Source organism: Artibeus jamaicensis, unplaced genomic scaffold (genome assembly GCF_021234435.1).
Source record: "Artibeus jamaicensis isolate MK-2021 breed Jamaican fruit bat unplaced genomic scaffold, CSHL_Jam_final contig_419, whole genome shotgun sequence".
In the NCBI taxonomy this organism is placed as follows: Eukaryota; Metazoa; Chordata; class Mammalia; order Chiroptera; family Phyllostomidae; genus Artibeus; species Artibeus jamaicensis.
In genome coordinates this window covers 1,461,088-1,483,113 of record NW_026521824.1, presented here as the reverse complement: position 1 = coordinate 1,483,113, position 22,026 = coordinate 1,461,088, and the positions used below count along the sequence as shown (strand labels likewise).

Below are 22,026 nucleotides of genomic sequence, written 5' to 3'. Positions count from 1 at the left end.
TGGACATCTCCCCTGGCCATCACTCAGGCACTGGCTCCACACCGACTCCCCGCACCGTCCCCAGTCACCATGTGGTGTGCCTGTCCGGTCCACCACCTCCAGGCTGCCAGGGGTGCCCCGAGCACTGGCCAGCCAGGTCTGAGCTCTTCCTGCACCTGCACTTCAGCCCAGCCCGAAATCTGGCCTCCCTCCCTCCAACCACTTGTCTTTCCTTTTACCAATGATTCCTCCTCATCACTGAGCCCAGGGCACTGACCCAAAGGGCAAAGTCTCCCTCCAGCCTGGCCATTACCTGGCCCCATCTCTGCTGGCCAGACCCAACTGCCCAGGTCTCTGCTACTTCTCAGCCTATGCTCAAGCAGGACCCACTACCCTGAATCTCATTCCTTCCCTCTGCGGGGCTCTGCAAGTCTGATGCCCACCCTGCCCTTTCTGTGTCCCCACCTCTGAGCTCCACAAGGGAGGCCAGCCTTACCCCATTCTTGGCCATGCCCTGCTACTCTGCAAAACAATCTCCAGCTCCTCATCATTCTGTGGGTTCCCGCAGGCCTCTGAAACAACTACTCAGGAGACATTTGCTGAATGAATGAATGAATGAATGAATGAATGAATGAAGTATGCAATCAGTGAGAAGGTAAATGAAAGAGTGAGAGTCTGAGTGGAACAATTCTAGAAGTAGGTCAGCAATGAAGTCTCTTTTTTTTTTGCCAGGTCCCCTCCGCAGCCCCTTGCTCTTTGCAGGCCTTTGACAGGGGTCACACTTGGATAAAATGCCTGACGGTCAGGATGGGCTTTACAGCTATAACAAGACCCTCAAATCTCAAGGGCTTAAAACAACAAAGGTTTGTTTTCCATTCACACCACATATCGAGTGAGTTGGCAGGGAGACTTTGCCCACTGAATAGTCATACCTTGGGCCGCCCAGGGAGAGATTTCTGGCCTCTCTGAGCAGAGAAATGCTCTGTCTGGGAGAGACACAAATCTCATTGGCAAGCACTCATCATGTGACTCCACTTGCCACAAGCCATCCAGGAACTATGGTCCTACCCTGGGCTCGGGAGCGTGAGGAACTGAGAATCTTAGCCCAAAGTCCCAACACCTCTAATAACACCCACAGCCATATAAACCACAGAGGCCACGATGTACTGAGTACATCCCGTGTTCTGGACATAAAGTGGGGTTTCACTTAATATTCCCAGCGTTATCCTGAGGCCAATACTTGAACCAGTACACCCATTTCCCAGATAAGACAACTGAAGCCCAAACAGCAAAGCACTGCCAAGGTCATACAATTTATAAGTGCTGCTGAGACTGGAGCTCCCAGTTGTGCAGTGCCAGCCCTCCTGCACCCCGCTTCCCAGCAGTCTCTCTGCTTCCCCCTCGAGGCTGGCTGGGGGTCAAGGGCTGCCTGTGCAGACAAGGAATCCCCAGGTGAGGGCTGTAGTGACTGCCCCCCGCCCCCTGAAAACAAAAAGCCTCCTCACTTTGCCCCATCCTGTTCCCAGACCTCTCCAATAGGGCCCCAGAGGGGACAAGGCCAGTCCCAAACATTACTCAGAGGAACTGAGGCTCAAAGGGATTGGCACTTTGGCCAAAGTCCCATGGTGGGACTCCGTAGGACTGAGATGAGACTACAGGTCTGTCCACTGTGGCCTGACTGTCCCTAACTGCCTCAGCCACACTGGGAGCCCGGGGAGTGCTCAGCCTCAGCCAGGGCCCCTTGGCAGTGGTGGTGGTCAGGTCCATTCCACCTTCCTAGCAGGCGGGTCCACAGAGGAAGTGTTCCTGGTCCCTGGCCCAGCAAACCTGTGGTCCTGAAGAGCTGGGCTTTGCAGCCTAGAACCTCAATGCTCCCAGAAATGGCCCCAGAGGGACGGAGGGAGGTGCATCACTACTCCAAAGTTCCACATCTAGGATGTCTAAAAGCAAGGCTGGGGGGCCTTCGGAAAAGCCACAAGGAGTCTGTGGGTATTGGCGTGGTGCAAAAGGAAAGAGATCAGTGGAAGTGAAAATAGGCCCACCTGGAATCAGATCCCAGCTCTGCCCTGTGGCATTAACTACTCTGTGCCTCAGTTTTCTTATCTGTAAAATGGGTTGTGCTTAAGAGTACAAATGGCATACCCAATACCTGACACATAGTAAGTGCTCAACAAACACTGTGGCCTTTGACTGTTACTTTTTTTGTTTTTTGCTCAGCAACCCCACCATCAATCTGAGCACCAGACTATGATTAACATCTTTCTAGAGCTACAGGGAGGCACCCACACCAGAAAGGACCCTGGTTCTGGAGGCCAAGAGAATGCACTTCCCTCATATGGGTCCTCCTGAAGGCTCCCTGCTTAGGTGCTTGATCAGAAAGCGCTCCCATGATAGATGCAAAGCCCCCCTCAGAATTCACGTCCTCAGCAGCACCTGACTCAGTGTGGCCAGCCCATCAGCCTATCCTCCTCTGAGCCCACTCTTTGTCTAGAAGCCCGGAATTTCCAAGTCTCCTCACTTCCTCCTCCCCCTCCCCTACAGCTCCTGGGGGTGGAGGTGGAGAGACAGAGTGAGGAGCTCGCTACCCCAACTGTCCAGTCTGAAAGTACTTATTGAGCATCTACTCCATGCAAAGCACTGTGCTGATGACCACGAGAGTGACAGAATTGAAACAGGCATGGCCACACCACCCCTCAGGCCCACAGCCTGAGAGGAGCACAACAGGCATTAGTGGTGCAGCCCAGCCCAGTGGTTCCAGACACAGGCTTTGAACTTGTGCAAACCTGCATTCGAAAACCAACTCTGCCCCTTCCCAGCTGAGTGACTTTGGCTATAGTGCCTTACCCACATGGCCTCAGTGTCTCTACCTGCAGAATGAGACAGTACCAAACTCACCTCATGGGTGGTAACAGGCCACCGAGTCCCAAGAGCTTTACATAGAGCCTGACACGTAGTAGCTGCTCAGCCCACGTGAGCCTCATTCCTTGCCCTGCCCGGCTAAGGGCAGAGCCTGAAGGCATGCCAGTAGAGACTCCCCCCAGGTTTCCACCACCTCATTAATCAGGGAGAACTGTCCACCCAGCTGTGATGCCACCTGACACCCCTGGCAGCCTGCCAGTTCACCTCCATCTCATCTGCAAGGACATCTGGGGACAAAGATGAAGCTTGCCAAGTTCTGGCTAAAAGCCAGGCAGGCTGGGACTCCAACAAAACAGAAGGGGCCCACCCAGCAGGCCACAGTGACACTAAGCCACACAGGTCATTGTGACCTGCCCACAGCTGCACATGCACAGGCAGCCCATAGTGAACTCCTGAGGGCTGGGCTGGTGGTCCGCAGCCAGGCTGAGGCTGGGCCATACCCTGAGGGCAGTGGATGGCATAAGCCTGCTTGCCATCAGAGGGTCTGAGTTTGGCCCTCTGGGCAGCAGGCAGCCACTGAAGGTTGTAGCAGGGCAAAGGGACCCCTGCCCACCTCTCCAGCTTCGTGCTTCACCGTCCTCTACTGAGCTCAAGTGTCTGTGGCTGTTACTCCCACCCCCACTGTACCAGGCTGCATTTTGCCCAGGCCTTTGCTCCAACTGTCCCCTACCTAGAATGTGTTCCCGGCTGATTCACTGGAAACTGATTCACTCAGGTTTACCCTTCTTCCAGGCTGAGTGTAGAAGCCCCTGCCAACCTTCCCAGACTAGGCTGGAAGACAGTCCTCTGCTTTTTCTACATCGCTCCGTTTTACATTAGAGGACAAGGACTGCTTTCCAAGGCCGCCTCGCCCAGGCCTGAGTCCTGGGAGGCAGAGTGGGGCTCCCCGCCACTGGTCTCCAGGTGGACGCTGTGCTTTGCTTTAGGGTTCTTCCTCAGAGATGGCACAGAGGTGGTACAGGAGCCTATTCGGAGAGACAGTATGGCTGATGCAGACCAGAGGAGAGGAGGGACCGAAAGGGGCAGAAAGGAGGTGCTGAGGTGGGGGAGTGGAGAAGGGAGGGGAAGGAGGGTGGGGCCATCTTGCAGAAATGCCATGACAGTCTCACCTACTCCCTCTTCCCTTTTCTCCTTCCCTCTGAAGAAAAGAGAGGGGTGGGAGGGGAGGGACTGAGGGAGAGAAAAGAAGATGCAGGCCCTTTGGGCCCAAGGCCCCGCCTCGCGGTGCACATGGCTGTGGGGAGAGCACAGGCAGGTCCCACAGGGAGCCCTCGTCCTGAGGCCCCCGTCACTCCCCACCACTGCCTGGCCAGTAATGTGGGGGGCTCAGGGCAACACTGTGGCCCTGGCCCTGGGCCACCCTGGGGTTAGTACAGAGAGGGGGTGGTCGGACTAGACTGTCCTTAAGGGACTGTGGGGACAGGGGATAGGGCACACCCTTCACCCTGGGCTGCTGTACTCAAGGGAGGAGCCAGATAGATCCCAGGGGGACAACGGCTCCTTTTGGAGGGGGAGGGATGGATTTTTGAGAGGGAGAGGGGGCCCTTGTTCCAGTTAGTGGGGACAGTTTCTGAAAGGCCTCTGGTGACCTCTCAGTGGTCACATGGGACACCCTCCAAGATGCTGGCACACAATGAGTGACCACCACAACTACTGTTGGTGCAGAGCAGGGTGGCACCAGGTCAGTGGGCAGCAGCTAGTCCCCAAACACCTTGAATGCCAAGCCAGAGACTACCAGGGCCAAGAGGCCAGAGGGAGGGCGATACATGCAGTGAAGGACCCTGCCCCGCCCCTGAGTGCTACTCCCACTAGCTCTGCACTCAGAAGGTGAGAGGGGCTGGGCCGAGGCTCAGGCCCCCCCTGCTGCCAGGCCTACATAGGTATAGTTAAACGCACCCCTTCATCACCATTAAGCATTAAAAAGACCCTTGGAATGTGGCACCCCCCCCCAAGGGCAGTAGGCAAACACAGGAGGGGCAGTGGGGATAGCCACCTGAGAGCTGGAGCTGGACCCAGGCTACCAGCTCTCACCGGACTGCTAGGGCAGGCCAGCCTGGGGTGGGGGCATGGTCCTGAACCCAACCCCAGGGTGCCCAGCCCAGGCCCCAAGAGTAGGCCTCTGGAGGGGGAGGGAGGGAATCCAACAGAGAGGGGCAGGTGTCTCTATCTGGGAGAGGTGTCGGCAACTCTGGGAGCCAATGGGTACTTACTACTGTTACCCAATTTACATAGGAGGAAACTGAGGCTTGGAGAGGGGCACAGATTTACCTGAGGTCTCATGGCTGGTGAAAAGCCAAGGGGAGGATTTGAGCATGGACAGCCTGGCCCCTGAAGCTGGGCTCTTGACCATACTGCTACACGACAGGGCTGGGAGGGGTGGCCCGGGAAGAGTGGCACTGTGGCTCCAGGGAGGCCCTGCCATGCAAACTAGACCAAACTAGTCTGCGCCACCAATCAGAGCCTGGAGGGAAGATGAGCTGTAAGCTGGAAACTGGGGTGAAATCACCCAAGGACTGCTCACTGCCAATTCATTTGTTTTTTTCTCCCCAAACATTTGAGTGGGCCTTCAAAATGGGTCTGTGGGCAGGATGTGGCAGGAGGACAGTCAGTTTGCCTCCTCGGTCTAACACACAGCACAGTGCCTGGCAATTAATAGCTGCTCAATAAACTCATCCAGTGAGTGAGCAAATGAGTGCATGAACAAATGCCTCCTTCTACAACTGCAGGGCAACAGGAACTGCTTTTCCAATTTCATCTCTTCTAGGCTTCCTTCTGCCCAGCCCAGTGGGTGACTTTGTGAGAGCAAAAGGGCTGAGACAGAATGGCAGCTGGAGCCTGAGGCAGGAGCGGTGTGCTCTGTGGCTCCAGGCGTCCCCTGGGGCAATGCCGCGGGCGTTCCACGGTCTAGCTTGTTGGCAGCAGATGTCTCGAGGGCCCTGGAAGAGGAGATACAGGCTGTCTGAGTTCCGTTCAGAGATGATGGAGCTGGAAGGGAACACAGACACCTGCGGAGCCCAGAGAAGGTAGGCAGTGGTCTGGGGCCACAGCCAGGATCCTGGCTCCTGACTCAGGCAAGTCCTGGCTGTGCCTTCCAGGCGCCTGGGAGCACCCCGCAGCTGGGACAGGACTCCCTCCCTCCACCAGAGAAGCTCCTCGTGTGCTTGCATGCCTGTCTTGGCTTGTGATGAACGTGCATTCCCATACAGGAATGTGTAATGACACAAATAACTTGATTGTTTGGTTACTGTCTTTCCCCCTTGGCCACACCTCCCCAAGGGCAGGGATTATGAACACCCAGATCATAGCTGATTTCAGTCCTGGCACAGCAGGCTGCAAGCATATCTGCTGAGCAGATGAAGTATTATTACTATGAACAGTTACAGTGCCAAATAACAATGAATGCTAGTGTGGACACTCCTGCCTCCCAAGTCCCTCCAGCACCCTGGGCCCTCATGCAGCTGGCTCAGGGGCCCAGATGGGCCTTGATGCCCCCAAGAACTGAGCTGGCTGGGGGCTGCAGGCAGGAGAAGGGCTTGGCCCCCCTCTTCACAACTTGACCCTGAGACAGACCCACCCCCTCAGTCACTGGCCAGCCTGCAAAGGTATCTGTCCCAGAGGGGCCCTCAGCAGCCTCATTAGGAAAGTAGTGACAGATGCATTAGCTGCTGAGGTGGTGGGGAGGGGGAGCTGAGGGCTGTCACAAGGCTGAAGAAAACCAAATGCTGGCTACTTTCCCACTTTCCGGGCTACTGGGCCCCATCTGGGCCAGGGGCTGCAGCTAGGGAAGGGACAGAGACAACATCCCAAGTGCAGAGTCAGTCCCAGAGCTGGGACTGGCTGGTGGCACTCGGGGACCCCTCTTCCCATCACTCCTCATCCCTGCTGCCTGCCTTCTGTCTGGAGTCAACTGGGCGAGCCTTGGCCAGCCCCTGCCAAATCTGGGCCATGGCAGCTCTGGTCCTAATGCTCTGCACAAGAAGAGCACCAGGGCCTGGGAACTCACCACAGTGCCACAGAAGAGGAAACTGAGGCCCAGGGAGGGACTGCCCCAGAGCAGAGTACTAGAGTGAGAGCCATGGTCTGCACTGGGGTTTTGGCTTGACCGCTAACAGACTGTATGCCCTCTGGACTGCAGTTTCCCCATCTGTGAAATGTGGGCCTGAACCGTCCTGCCCACTGAGGTCCTCCTAGTCTTTGAGCCACAGGGCAGGGGAGACCCAGTTCCACTGGAAGAGGGTCAGACATTGTCAGTATTCGTTCAGCCCCCAAAGCCCAGCCTTCCTGGAACCTGAGGCCCAGAGTCACAGGATTCAGGTTTGCCAGGCACCCCACTCCTCTCGGTGCCTAGGGCTGGGGGAGCAGATGCAACCCTGCCACTGTGGGTGGTAAAAGTCCTACGCCATACTCCATACACACATAGGAACAGGTCTCACAAAAAAGGACATACAGACGACACCCAGGCATACACTTAGGCCCCCCCACCCACAAATGCAGACACGTTTGCATACACAGAGAGGAGCACACCCCCTGCCCGCCCAGCACTGTGGAGACCACCATACATTGAGCAGCCAAGACATGCTCAGACAAGCCCGCCCCCTCAGCTCAGCCCCTACCCAGACACAGACAGCCACACACTGGTCCCAGTCACAAATGCAGACCCCCTGCTCTACACATATCACACATACAGGCACACACTCAACAGTCTATTAGACTGCTCACACACGTGCCTGGATGCAGCACCCATCGGACAACCACCACCCCTTCCATGTACAGAACCCTGCAAAACAGGCATAGACAAACGCTGCCCACACACGGGCCAGGAGCCCAGGCACACACTTGTCCTGCCACTTGGTTACAGTTCCCCGGGGAAGGCAGCACCCAGCCCAGAAGAGTGAATCCAGATAGAAATCATGTTCGGAACATCAATCTCAGCCCCACCTGACTGTCTCCTTGCTATAGGTAAAGCAAAATGGGTCTTAAATATTTTATAAATGAATAAACCTGTTCAGAGAATATAATTTACAGGGTGGTTGGCTGTGGGCTCACAACCTCCATCCATATCTTCTTATCTCAGAGAGCACACAGTGCCGGTAGCAGGTGATGGCTGGTGGGGCATGGGGTCTGGTGTCCCAGCAGCCACCCCTCTTCCCAGGACATTATTCCCAGGGACAGGGGCACTCTGTGATTTTCCATCCACTAGATCCAGCTGCTGCTCAGGAACAGTGCCTTGCATTCTCTTATCTCATCGGCTCCCCCATGCAAGCCTTGGATGCTTTTTGAAAGCCAACTCATCCCTGGCAACTGTGATTTTTCAAGGCCTGTTTCACGCAGGGCTTGGATGTGTTGTAATTGAACTGTTCAGGAATGGGGGAGAAAGTCTAAAAGCAGGGACATGCGGGAGTAAGGGCGGCTTGTAGCTGGGCCCAAGGGGCAGCTGAGCAGAGGCTATGCCTGGGGCCAGGCCCGCATGCCCCCCAGGGAGAAGCTGAGGAGCCCAGGGCAGCAGAAACTGGTTTCTAAGACAGAGAGGGGGAGCAGGTAGGTAACAGGACCAACAAGGGGTCTTTGAGTCTGGGGCTGGGCAAAGGAGACCCCAGATGAGGCTGAGGTCTTGCTGCAGACTTGCCCATCTGGGGCTAATTAGAGCCCCTTGCTACTGGAGTCTAAATAGCAACTGGGCCCATACGTCTTCAATGTCCCTGCCCAGGCTGGAGGGCCTCCTGGGCCCCAGCAAGCAGGCCCCCTCAGCCCAAGCTGCTATCAGAGTTAGTGGCAATGGGGAAGGGCTCCTGGGGTCCGTAGTGGGGAGAAGATGAACAAAACCAAAGTGACTGCCCAGTCTGACTCATCTCTGAAGCTCTCCCAAGAATGTGGCTCCAGTTCTCTCAAGACTCTCACCAACTCAGGAAAAAGGAGCATGATATTCAACATTAAGTGAGAAAGAAGATCAAATGGTATTTACAAGAGAAGTAGTGGTGTACTCAAACAAAAATCACCAAACCAAAACCAGCATGAACAGTCAAATGTGGCTACCTTTGAGGACTGGGAGTATGAGAACTGTTTTTCTTTTGACCTGTCATATTTTCCAAGTCCATAATAAACCCATGTAGTGAGAACTGTTAAAACCACCAAGTGCCTTACAAAACCAAATACACAGCACAACTCCATATTCTATATTTATATTTATCATGTTGATTGTATGTCTACAAAAAAATGTTAACAATGGTTATGTCCTAGGGGTGGAATTAGGGAGTTTTTATATTTTCCTGTATTTTTAGGTTTTTCTAAAATCAACATATTAACAATCTGATACATTAATTAAAACTGAAATGCTTAGGACTGGGAAATAATTTTTATTGACTTTTAGAGAGAGGAAGGGAGAAAAAGAGAAACACTGATTTGTTGTTCCATTCATGTACGCATTCGTTGGTTGATTTAGGAAGCTCTCTAACGAACAGAGCAACCCAGCACGGGCAGGAAACTTCCTGATTTCAAGTTTGAGTCCCTTCCCGTGGCGACTGAAGTCCCTTCTCGCTCTCCTGTGCTTGCACCCTGGACAGGGTTCCAGGGGAGCCAAAGGACAGTTGCTCAACAGGCATACAGCCTCCCTTCCCAGACCCACAGGCGGGCATTAAATTCAACTGCCTGTGTAGTCCAGGTAGGAGTGCACAGGGGCCAGCTGAGTAGGTGACTCTGAGGAGACTTGGGAAAAGGGACCCTGCAGCGAACGGTAGGGAGCTGAGGATACCAGGAGCGGGGTGGGGTGGAGGCAGGGCCGGGTGGCAGCAAAATTCCAGAAGAGGCTGCCCCCGGGCACGCGGGGTGCCCCAACTCAGGAGATAGGAATGTGCCACCCAGCCAGGCAGTCCAATGGCTGGGGACCAGCTAGACAAGGCCCATGCTCGTGCTCCCGCGGGAGGGAGGCGGCTGGACGAAGGGTCCAGTCCCGGTATGATGGGGACGGGGGGGGGGGGGGGGGGGAGCATTCCCGCCCCTCCTCTCTTTAGCCAGCCCAGGGTGCAGCTGAGCTGCGGTCTTTGGGGAAGCGTGGCCTGGAGCTGGAGACCAGCCCCCACTTTTTGGCCCCAAGAGCTGTCTCTCTGCCGTCCCTGATGCCTGGTCGCAGGCTCCCGGGCACGGAACCACGGAGCCATGTCTCCAGGGACCCAGGCCTCCAGTGGTTCGGATCCCGGAGTTCCGGGAAGTAGCCAGCCTCCGCTAAGGGGCGTGGCCTTGGCAGCGCGGAGCAGCCCGGGACTCAGCGCTGCTGAGGCAACGGGAGCGCCCTGCCCCTCCCAGTGCCAAGGGCTGTAGAGCCCCGCAGGTCTGGGCCGGCCAGCGGTGGCCAAAGTGGTGGGCGTTACGGCAGGGGACTGGAGGGGAAGGCAGGAAGCTCGGCGTTTGCCCTCTCACCGCTCCCTCCGGAGGAGGCCGGGGAGGGTAGAGGAAATGGCCCCGCAGGCTATCGACAAGCTGCTTGCGTGTCTGGCCGGACAGCTCCCACCTCAGTCTCTCTTCCGAAGCCCCAGCCACGCCCTGCCCAGGAGAGGCGGGACCAGAATTTGACAGCCTCTCCCTCAAGATGGCTCCGCGCCCTCTCCGCAACAAGGCCCTGTATTCACGGCTCCGTCCCTTCCCGACATCCGGTTCCTGGGCCGGGGTGGAGATGCCAGGGGTCCGCTACTGCACAGCACGAAGCCGGGTCCCCTCTGCAGGGTTGCCGGTGGAGCCCCAGAGCGCCCACCGCTCTAGGCAGCTGTCCCTGCCCTCCCAGGAGACCCAGCTCGACTGGCAACAGTCCGGGTAGACCCTGACACCCTCCTACCCATGACCTCCCAGCAACAAGGGGGCACAGGGGTAGGAGGGAGCTCCTATGGGTGCTCCAGGTGACTGTCTTCCTGAGCTCTCCACATGGTGACCCTGCCCAGGCTCAGTGGGCAGACAAGCCTAGATCTGTCAGGGGGTGGAGTGGCACGCAGCTGGGGTTCAGCCAGGCTGGGACTCCTGGTGCCTGTCCACACCAGGTGGCACTCCTCACTGCCTGGCCGCCTGGCCTGGGCTGCTCTAGCACGCAGTTATGGCCTGGCCACTTTCCTCCACCCCTCCCCACTACCAGGGCCTAGCTTCCCTTCTGAGCCTCCAATCTGCAGCCACACAAAGCCCTATTTGTTTGCTTTCTCTGCTGTTCCCCCTGGATCTGATGTCTTTCTCTGCTACCTGTGGGTCTGGCTTCCTCTCCAAGCTGCCTCCCCAGCCAGCTGAAGGGGAGAAAGCAGCCACTCCAGTAAACCCTGACTCACAGCCACCCGAGTTTCACCTTTCCTCAAATCCCACCTCCCTAGTGCAAGGGGTACCCATCCAGCCAGGGTGGCCTGATTGCAATGGCCCTATAGCCCCCTGACTGCCTTTCCAGGTATGTAGGGTGTCAGCTGGGTGGAGCAGCAGAGATGCCTCAGCCAGGAGCCTGGGCAGGGGGAGGGGAGAACCAGAGAAGCCCCGCCAACTTCCCTCTCCTTTTGTGAGCAAGGCTGTTCTGTTTGCTCATCAGGAAGGTGGCCCCTGATTTCCCAGCAACCCGCTGGCTGCTGGGAGATAAGAAAATAAATGGGACCAGGAGGGCTGAATGGGAGGATGCCAAGGGACTCCCTGGTCTCGTGGCCCTTGTCCACCCATCACTCTTTTAGGGGTTTTTTAGGTATCCCAGGCTCTTGGATGAGGGCTTACAGGCTGCAAGGGGGACCTCTACTTGGTGGGTGCCCTGTCAGTGCCCACCCTAGACAGCTCTGCAGTGTCTGGGGGAGACCTATCAAGCAGAGGTGAAACAGGGCTTTCACAGGCAAAGAAAAATAAACACACCCACATTCCACACCACCTTCTCTACCTTTCTCTCCTTTCAAATAAGGAAACACAACACTGATACTGCACAAAGATACCACAATCTCACTGACTCTACCCAAGGTGCTTTTAGGGCACCCTGCAACTTGGGTGGCCAGGGGCAGGATGGCCTCCCTGGGCCCCCCTCTTCCCCTTCCATGCAGAGTTTAACCCTTACACAGTAATTCTAGGATAAAGGAACAGCTATGCCCACTTGAAAAATGACAGGATGCTCCAAGAGAGAATGCTGCAGAACTAAAACTGCCTCAGTTGGAATTCAAGCTCACTTTTGTCTGACTCTAAGCCCTAGAAACTTATAGTTGGTGATTATCTGCCAAATGGCTCAGTGACCAGCAGGCGGGGCTTGGCTTTGGTGCCCAGCGGACGTAGTCTCCAATCTGGGCTCTGCCACTTGGTTGCTATGTGACCTCAAGCAGGTCACTGAACCTCTCTGAGCTTCAGTTTCCTTGACAATCTCTACAGGGCAGTTAATAAGGCTTAGAGAGAACCACCCAATGCCCAATACAACAGCAGACACTCATTCAGTGATGGCCCTTTTCCACAATCCCTCTCAGCATCCAAAGAAACAGGGATTTATTCACTTAATACTGGGCCCAGGCAGCCCCCGCCTCTGCTCCCACCATCCGGTCCTGTCGCCAGGCAGCCCCCATTCGCCATCCCTGGGATGCCCAGGTGGGCCAAGGGCTGCCGGGCTGAGCTCCACAGGTTGCTGTCCTGCCCAGGAGACCAGAGCTTCTAAGTTTAATTAGCCAGGGAGGGGCCCCAGGGGCAGTGTCACCTCCATCCACATCCTGCTAGACTCAAGAAGAGAGAACCACTCAATTAAGTCTGATTTGGCAAAACGTCTGCTTTTGTGCTATTTCAGGTCATGTGGGATTTTCTGTGCTTGTCTGAAAGGTGTCCTAAACACTGTTCCTTTGACCTCCCCCACTCCTACCTCTTTGAGATGAGAATTTTGTTCTTTCTCCCCCTTCTCTCTTTCTTTCTGCTTCTCTCCCCCACCTAGCAGAGGGATGTAGATGAAAGGAGGGGCAGAGGCTGGGCCCCCAGAGGAAGGTGGCACTCCCGCTGCTCACACCTGCACAGGTCCCACTGCTCAGTCCCCTAGAGCTCAGGATGCTAGGAGCTGTAGTTCCCTCCCACCAGGCGAAGGTGGCCATTTCTCTGGCCTGTGTCCCCTCCTCACCTCTGGAAGCCCCTGGGGCTGGGTCATTTTGTGCTGCCTCTTCAGACACACACCGACTGTCCGCCCTTCCCACCATATATCTTTGGACTTTCTGCCTCTGAGCTTTGCTTGGGCTGCGCCTCCCGCCTGGAAAGACCTCCTGAAGGCGCCCCTCCCCGGAGCAGACAGCTTCTTCCCTCGTCCTGCACGTCCTCGTCTCAGCCGGCAGCACGATTACATATAACTACAATAAATCCACACAAGTACGATTCTTTAATGTCTGCTCACTACCGGACTGTAAGCTTCACGAGGGCAGCGGTGGCACCCCCTTGGTCACCCCTGTTTCTTCAGGGTGGGGCTTCCACTCACTGGTGGACATCTTGGGCCACTTTGCCATGAAGGCTGTTCTGTGCACCGAGGGCGTCTGGCAGCAGCCCTGGCTTCTGCCCATCAGGTGCCAGCACCTCCCCTGCTGAGACGACCAAAATGACTCCGGACACGGTCCACATGTTGCCCACTGAGGACATTCAGACCGTGAGAACCACTGCTTTTGGGCCCCTGCTCTGCGGCCTGGCACAGTGCCCTCCTCCCCCAACAGGTGAATGCAGGGCTCTTCCCCTTATTTTACCTCTTTACCTCTTACTATAATCATCATACATTTCACTGTCTCATCAGAGCAGAAACTTCTAGAAGACAGGCTCACGTGACTCCACCTGTTTATCATTGCTGATTGTCCTTAAATATTTGCGGAAGGAATAACAACCAAAGTATCAGAAGGCACAGTACTAACGTCCAGTGTGGTTCCCTCTTCCCTACCACACACTGGATCACTGTGTGACTTTGCTACAGGAACTGGGGTTCTCTGGGCTTTGGTCTTTTCCATTCATTGTGATACTGCTTTGTCCTATAGTGTTAGTGAAGGGGTGCAACTTCCCATCTCTAAGGAGCTGTAGCTCCCAAGACATTTTTCAGGTGACTTTTAATTTACATTTATGTTTTCTGAGAATTATTATTACTAATAAGCAACATTGATTAAGCTCTTTGCTATGTGTCACAAACAGCTAAGTGGCATTAGAGGCACCATCTCATTTAATCCTCCTAAAACGAAAACCACGAAGTAGGTGTTATTAATTTTTGACTGAGAGCTGGAGGTACCTGCCGCCTAAGGACGTCCGGATACAGTTTGGTGGCCTCCAGCAATTGAGGATATCAATCAAGAAACACTTTCAGCCCTGGCTGGTGTAGCTCAGTGCAGAGCATCAGCTTTCAAACAGAAAGGTTATGGGTTCCATTCCGGGTCGGGGCACAGGCCTGGGTTGTGGGCCAGGTCCCCAGCTGGGGGCATGTGAGAGACAACCATTTGATGCTTCTCTCCCTCCCTTTCCCTCTCTCTAAAAATAAAATAAAATAAAATCTAACAACAACAAAAAAGAAAATACTTTCATCTTCAATATTTGATACTGAAATTCTTTCTAAAGTCTGTGAAGCCCGCGTGGTGCCAGGCAGAATCAGGCCTTTCTGAGTAACGAAGCCCTGGCAGGGCCTCCGTCCTGCCAACTTCACCCTTTCCACGGCCTCCACTACAGAGAGCTATGGAGAGGCCTGGGAGGCCCAAGGTGGAGGGGTGCTGGGTCCAGAGCCAGGTGCTTCACGTGGAGCGCCGCCACTCCCTTCCCAGGTGCCACCCCTCTCAGAGAAGTCCTGGCTGGGACCAACCTCCCTCAGCATCAAGCTGGTCTGTGAGATTCTCCAGGGCAGGGAGACGAGGAGGAGGAGGAGGAAGCATTCTCTAGCACTTTCCATGTCAGGCCCTGTTTTAAATATTTTATCTGCATTAACCAACTAACCTTCCCAATAACCCAGTGAGGTAGGTGCTCCCACTTCCCCCATCTGACAGATGAGGAGTCTGAGTAAAGGAAATAAGTTGCCCAAGTTAGTAAGAAGCGAAGTTGGGATCTGAGTCCATGCAGCTGAACTCCAAAACAGGCGTGCTTACCCACCATGAGGTACCAGAAATGTTCCACGTTAGTGGCTGTGCCCCAGCACCCTGGGGCAATGTGATCTCTGAGTGAGTGAATGAACGAGTGAGTGAATGAACGAGTGAGTGAACGAATGACTCATTTTGTGGTTACACTGCCTAGGAAACCACAAGTTGCTGGATGCTTCACCAGGGTTCCCCTGCACTGCTGAGGCAAAGCCCCCTGTGGAAACAAACTCTGACCAGAAAACTAGAATTCTCACCTGCTCTACCATCCAACAGACACAGCGCAGCACCATCTGTCAGTCTCTCGGCCTCGCCTGACTGAGAAAGAAACTTTGTTTCAGCCAGTGTTATCTCACTGGTAGCTGACTAGGTAGCTGCAACCTGGTGTGAAGGGGAATGGAAGAATAGCTATCTCCTCCTCATGCAAAGTCTTTTAGCCATCCTGCGCACCAAAAAGTTGCAGGTTCGATCCCGTCAGGGCACCTACAGGAGGCAATCGATCAATGTTTCTCTCTTTCCCTTCCTCTCTTTCTGAAATCAATAAACATATTCTCAAGTGAAGATTTAAAAAAAAGTTAACAGCCACATATGCTGCCTGTAACTAAAGGGACTGGTGATTATGCCCATTTGAAAGGATCATGGAGCTTCAGAACAGGTAGAAGGACCTAGGGCTGAACGAGGCTGGCCAGACCCTCGTGTCTGTGTTTGTGACCCAGAGCTCAGGGCCTCAAGAGGAAACTGATGCTCAGAGAGGGAAGTGACTTGCCTGAAGCAACAGTTACAACTAAACCTCTTCCTGATTCCGAATCTAGCGGTTCCCCCGCCGTGCTGCACCGTGGACAGGCCCGGTCTCCAAGGAGGAAGCTCCGCTCAAGTCTTCACATCCTCCAGGGAGACCCCCCACCTGGGGCTTGTCCACACTGAGCTAGCCCCCTGCCCTTGTTCTGTCAGTCCTCCCCACTGGGTCCCCTACTTTCTCAGCCTAAACAGTTGACCTGAGGAGAGGGGAGACACCACCCAGACCAGGCTTTCTACCCCACAACTCCTAACCAGTGGCACCCCGTACACACACCCCGGGCCCTGCCACACCGGTTCCCCCTTCCCAGGGCTCACTCCTGCCCCTCCCCAGCATCCCGGGTTCCTTCTCTCCCGAGCACGATTGCTTTGTGCAGAAACTAGACTGTGACTGTCCATCGGTCCTACCGATGGGGTGGGGCTGCAAGGCCAGAACACAAGCACGCTCATCTCCAGGGCCACGGTGCACACAGGGCTGAGGGGAGAAGCCAGTGAAGGCGCATCTGCTGAGTGAAGGGACGGGCAGACGGATGAACGAATGTCCAGCGTTGTGGGAACCCACAGCGCTCCTGCGCCTCCGTCCTGACGCTAAGCACGCCACCCGGCAACAAGAACACCTCCCTCACACTTTCCCATGTCTCTCTGCCTCCCCTTCCCCTCGACCCCTCCTCCTCCTTCTTCTTCTACCTCATCTCTCTGTCTCAGAGAAGCAGGAGACAAGGCATCTGTTTTGGTCTTGGGAGGCAAGGAGGAAGGTGAAGAGCATCTTAGGAAGAAGGAACAGGCCGGCAAATGCACAGAGCCTGGGGCGGGAGGGGAGGGCTGTGCCGGAGGAGGAGGGGGGCAGATGGCAGCAGGACAGGCGCAGGAGGCCAGAAAGAGTCCCTACCAGCCTGGGAGGGACTACAGATTGGACCTTTATCCAGAATACAGCACACGCCCCTGGCAGTACCTGCTGTGGTTGAGAAAGATCAGTCTGGTAGTGTGGCCCACACTGGGAGGGGGCGGTGTGGAGGCAAGGAAGCCGGCAAGGAGACCCCAGCCAGAGCCCAGCCGCTCCAGCCACGGGTCCTTCTGAGCCAGCCCCACCTCTTCTGACCATGGTAGAGGCCCCGTTCCTTTCAGCCTCCAAAGACATGCTGCACGTTCCCTCTGCCAGGAACGCCCCTCTCCTTCTGACCCACTCGTGTTCGAAGCCCCTGCTCTAAGCCCCCCTCTTCTCTGAAGCTCCCACCTCCACAAGGCCCCAACTCTGGCTAAAACTGAGCACGCTTTCTCCTGAATCCCAAAGCTCAGGTCGTCTATCCCGCCCCCCTTGGAACGGAATCATGCACCACCTTTCTCTACTCTTCTGTGCTTGGGCAAGTCTCGCCAAAGACGCTGCCCTCCACTATCCCCTTCGTCATCCCTGTTAACAGCTGCATGGTGCTTTCGCAGGGGCCTGCTCCTGGCATCAGCCCTGGCACAAGCTTCCTGGACAGTGCTAATCCCTCAGGTGGTGTCTGGGTCTCCCTCACGCACTGGGCTGTGCTCCCTTGGAGGCAGCTATGTTAAGCAAAGGACTTCAAAACTAGTGGGTCCCTGAAAAATACCTGTTCCTTTGGGGCCCGTGAACCCAGGTCCATCTCCCACAGAAACACGGCCCAATGCACACGGCCTCCACCTCGCCACTCCACACACAGCCACCCAGGAGAAAGGGGCGGGATGGCCATGCCATAGCTGCAGGCAGCTGTTAAAAGCCATGAGGTACATACACAGGCTGCCACAGAAATAGAATAGTAATAATAATGATGGTGGCAGTGGCAACTGGCATTTATAGGGACAAGTACTGTTCCTTACATGTTTATATAAATTAACTAATTAAATCTTCACTGCAGTCCTGTGGGGCCAGGACAGTTATTATTCCCATTGTACAGATAGGGACACTGAGGCACAGGGCGTTTGTCCCTGACTCTACAGGGACAAATGGAAAAGCCAAAGGAATGTGCACAGTAAGAGCCTGAGGTGTGTTCTCGTTTGGAGGGGAAAAAAGCGAGGTGTTGGAATGCGTGACAGCTACATCGTGAGCAGCGAGGTGTCTAGAAGGACAAGCTCCACTGTGAACCGGGGTCCATGGGAAGAGGCTGGGGTGTGGAGGGCATTTTACTCTATGTACTTTTTTTTTTTTTGCATTTTTTCGCAATGAGAAGAAAAATCCATGTGTTCCTTGAGTAATTAAAAAAGAGAGAACTTGGGGGGTGGAGGGTAGTAAAAGGTAAAGGGGGTCAAATAGATGGTGACAAAAGAAGTTTGACTTTGGGTGGCAAGCACACAATGCAATGTATATATCACGCATCATAGAAATGTGCACTTGAAACCTTTGTGATCCTGTTAACCAATGTCACCCCAATGGAATCAATAATTTAAAAAAAGAGAGAGAACTTGTTAGGGCCTCTTAATGTTTGCTGAATGAATAGAAGCCAGATTCATTTTCTAGCTTGTTTTTTTTTTTTTTCATACTCTGGTTATGACCCATTAGTGGACTGTAAAATCAATTTAGTGAGTTACAACCAGCAATTTTTTAAAAAATCAGACAGACTAGAATAGAAAGTACCAGATCAACAGAGGAAGGAAAAGACAGTTATTTTACTAAATCTTCATTTCGGTTATGTACAATGGGGGTGAACAAAACTGCAACCTAAAATGTAATTCTTACCACGGGTCACTAGCAATAACTTGAAAGTCACTGGCGTAGACGTCTTAGTCTATAGAAGAATAAGACAAGGGCCTGGCCTGCAAGGGCCCCTCGGTCCCACGGGAGAGAAGGAAGGTTTCGCAGAGGTGAGTTTCCTCTGTTTAGGAGGTCAGAGGGGCCCCTGGCTGTTGGGAAAGGTCCAATGGAGCCCACTCCAGACTCAGCCTGGATCAACCCCTGGTGTACTTTCCCTCCAAGGCTTTTGCTTTTGAGAGCCTTTGCCAGAGTTTTGGGGTTGAGCCTCCCCCAGACCAGAACATCTGCCCACTTCACTGTGTCACCTAAAAGGCCACTTCTCCTTGCCTAAGGATCTCTCCCTAGGTGCTCCTGGGGCCCTTCCCTCCCTTGTTGTCAGCTAGAAGATTCCTTCCCAGCTCCCGCAGGAGGAGGGCCAGGGAAGCCTCTGGAAACACAACCAGGTGGTCAGCTGGTCAGCTGGCAGGGGCCCTACCACCCCAGAGTGAGCCTTAAGGGGACACAGCCAGTGCGGATGCAGGATGGGGGGACAGTGGGGGGAAAAGAAGAGCCCCCAGCCTGGGGTGCGCCGGGGGAACTAGTGCCTCCACGTCAGAGCTCACCTAACCCACCTTCCCCCCCTCCCAGGGAAGCAAACTAAAAAGATGAAATAAAAAGAAGTAATTTCCCTGTTCTGACGTCAGCATGAGGTCTTAACAGCCCAGCAGAGGCAAGAGACTGGATTGCAACCAGATGTAACACTCTTGAATCCTCAACACACCGCTGCGTTAAAAGAGAAATAAGGTGGGGGTACACTCTGGGTGGGAGGGAACTGTGCAGCCCTGAGTGGGTCCTTGAATCAGAGCCTGCTGAAACCTCAGGAAAGGAGATTTGGGAGGGAATGTTGAGAGCTGGAAGCTCAGGGCCCAGGTCCGCCATTCAGGCGCGCTGCCTCCCTTCCCCCAAGCCCCCAACAGCGCATTGTTACATTGATCTATCCATTCTGAGCTGAAAACCCAGAGCTCCCCCTACCCAGGCTCCCAAGGCTCCAAGTGTCACCCTTGTCTCTTGCCACTCCCTTGCCCCCGCCGCGCTCAGCGATGCCGCCTGACGCCCGGCCCCCGAGTCCATCTCCTGCTTCCGAGGCGCTGGAGGCCATCGACCTGGCCGGCAGGTTGCTGTCTGGGGACATGGGGCTTCCGTATCCAGTGCCCGGGACTGAAATGCCACCCTCCGAAGAGCTAGCGCGCCCGGGGCCTGGCCGTGTCAGGGCTCCCCAGGCCTCTGGGGCAGCTTTCTGCTGGGTCGCGAGGCCTGCGCACAGGCCCCGGCGCCTCTGCTTGGGTTGGGGCATCGCGTTGAACCCCTTAAACCCCATCTCCCCACACAGGCCCTACCCGCCCCTCAAGTCCCTGGCTTCCAAGCTGTGGCCCACGCCCAGCCCCAAGACCCACAAGGAGACGTCGGCTTCTTGCCCCCCACCCCCTGGACGCACTCACAAAGTTCCTCTCCCGGCGCCGGGCGAATGCTCCCCATTCCCCCAACCCACGCTCAGAGAACACTTCACGCCCCCGAGCGCACAGAGCTTCCGGCCACACTCGACCCCCACTTCTAGCGCCCCCACGCCACGGACCGACCCCAGCCGGCCGCACAAACGTACCTGAAGACCCTTATCCACGGCGCAGGGCGCCCCCACCCTGCAGCTCCCCAGATGGCCATCCGGTGACCTCGCGCACACCCCCCACCCCACGCCACACAAAGCAATGACCCCGCGGACCCCTACGTGCCCACCCAACGCACTTCTATTCTTCACCGGGCCTCGGATCCTGACGCCCCCGCGACCCGGCGTTCGGTGCTCACCTCGGCGCCCCCGCTCACTTGGGGGCCCTGGGTCTGGCTCAACGACTTCGCGGCCCGGAGGCCCGGTAGGCCATTAGGAGTCAGGGCGCGTCGGCCCGGGCGGCTCCGGGCCAGGCAGGAAGGAGGGTGGGCCGCGGTGCCCCCTCCTTGCGCCGGCGCTCGGGCCGCGGTCAGGGCGGCCTGCTTGTTCCGTTCGCCTCTCGCCCTCGCCGCCGCCTCCTCGCTCTCCAATTTGTCTCTCCCAGCCCAGCCGCGGGCGGGGGCGGCACCTGGGGGCCCTGGGATCCGGCGGCGCTGGGATCCGGCGCTGGGATCCGGCCCTGGCCACGCACCCAGACGGGCCAGTCTTGTGGCCGAGGGGAAATGCTATCCCTTATGCACAGGAAGAGCAAGCCGGCGGTCGATGCGTGGGGGGAGAAGGAGAGCCAGAGCGGGAGGAAAAAAGTTCCCGGCGGCCTGGCTGCGCTTGCTTGCGGCCCCGGGTGCCAGATGGGCTGTGCGCGCCCCGACAGCACCCCCTGGCGGCCCACATGCCCCATTGCGCGTCCGCCCGCCCACCAGCCCGTGCGCCTTGGGGGAGGGAGGTTTGGTTGTGGGGTCCCAGTGGAGCCCTCGGGGACTCTCATGCGCCGCCTCGGGGTTGGGAACGCCGCGGGACGAAGTTGGGTGGACAGCTGGAACATGGGGCAGAGGATTTGGACCGACGTCCTGTTCTCAGGTGCTTCCAGTCTCTGGTCTGGCATCCAGGCCAGGCTTCCACCATTGCCCCATCATTAGCCCTCACCGGGAACTTCCTTTGAAACATTTTTGACTTCTGAATTTAATGCGCTGGATATAAATGCCTTCACTTTCTGGGCACCTGGTACCTTACTGGGCTTTGAGGAATCCATAGAGGTAGGTGGTCCCTGCAGTTATGGAGCTGGTGTCCTGGTGGCAAGGGACAGACAGCAAACAAATGCTTACTTACATATTAAGAGAAGATACTTGTAGGAAGTGATAAGTGCTAGGAAGAAAATTGGCAGGTGAAGTGACAGAGGTGGGCTCCTTACCTGGGAGTGTGAGGAGGTGGTCTATCTGGGCAGAGAGCTGCATAGCGGGAAGGAACCTGTCCCTGGCAGGCAACAGGAAGAGCATCTTTGGCAGAGGGGAGAGCAAGTGCAAAGGCCCCAGTGTGGGACAGAGCTTGGTGGGTGCTGAGCAAGGGGACAAGCCTCAGGGTCACCAAAGGCAGGACCCTAACACAGGTCTGGGGTCTCTGGGGCTGCAGGCGGCTTGGAGGGTAGGATTTACATGTGACTCTAGTCTGTGGGGAAGGAAGCCACTGGCAGATGATTTTAAGTAAAGGAATGTCAAATGAATGAGAGAATGAAACTATTAACTTACAGACTCCCTGACAGCTGCTGCTCCAAGGCTTCCATTCACCACAGCTCAGGCTGAAAGCCAGCAGCCAGCCGCTTAGGAAGACTCCCACCCCTGCCCCAACTCTGGGGCGCATGAGTCTTATGGGGATGGTCAAGGCATTGGAGCTCCCTGGTGGCTTGGAGACTAGTGAGTTCCTGTATCCAACCTGATCCACATCTGTCAAATAAGGCACTGAGGTTGCCAGGTACCATGCCCTTCTATCTTGGTAGGTCCCAGATGACAGTACCCCTTTCTCTATATCTCATTTGAGTCTGTAGCTTCTCTGTGTGCAGGCTGGTCACATTTCGCTCACGAGGAAATTGAAGTGCAGAGTGGTAA

The 22,026-nt window shown here is 55.7% G+C and overlaps 1 protein-coding gene across 4 annotated transcripts in view; it reads right to left on the bottom strand.

Annotated features, from left to right (window-relative positions):
* The window catches only part of RAI1 (retinoic acid induced 1), a 107,465-nt gene extending 86,703 nt beyond the window's left edge, over nucleotides 1-20,762 (bottom strand). For 3 of the 4 annotated variants that reach the window (XR_005084952.2, XM_053665651.1, XM_037163225.2), the window contains exon 1: nucleotides 20,287-20,762. The gene's annotated coding sequence lies outside the window, so the exon portion shown is untranslated. Of the gene's footprint in view, nucleotides 1-5,166; nucleotides 5,835-20,286 lie in introns of all 4 variants that reach the window. The other variant, XM_053665650.1, reaches the window with a different exon arrangement.
* Between the last annotated feature and the right edge of the window lie 1,264 nt (nucleotides 20,763-22,026).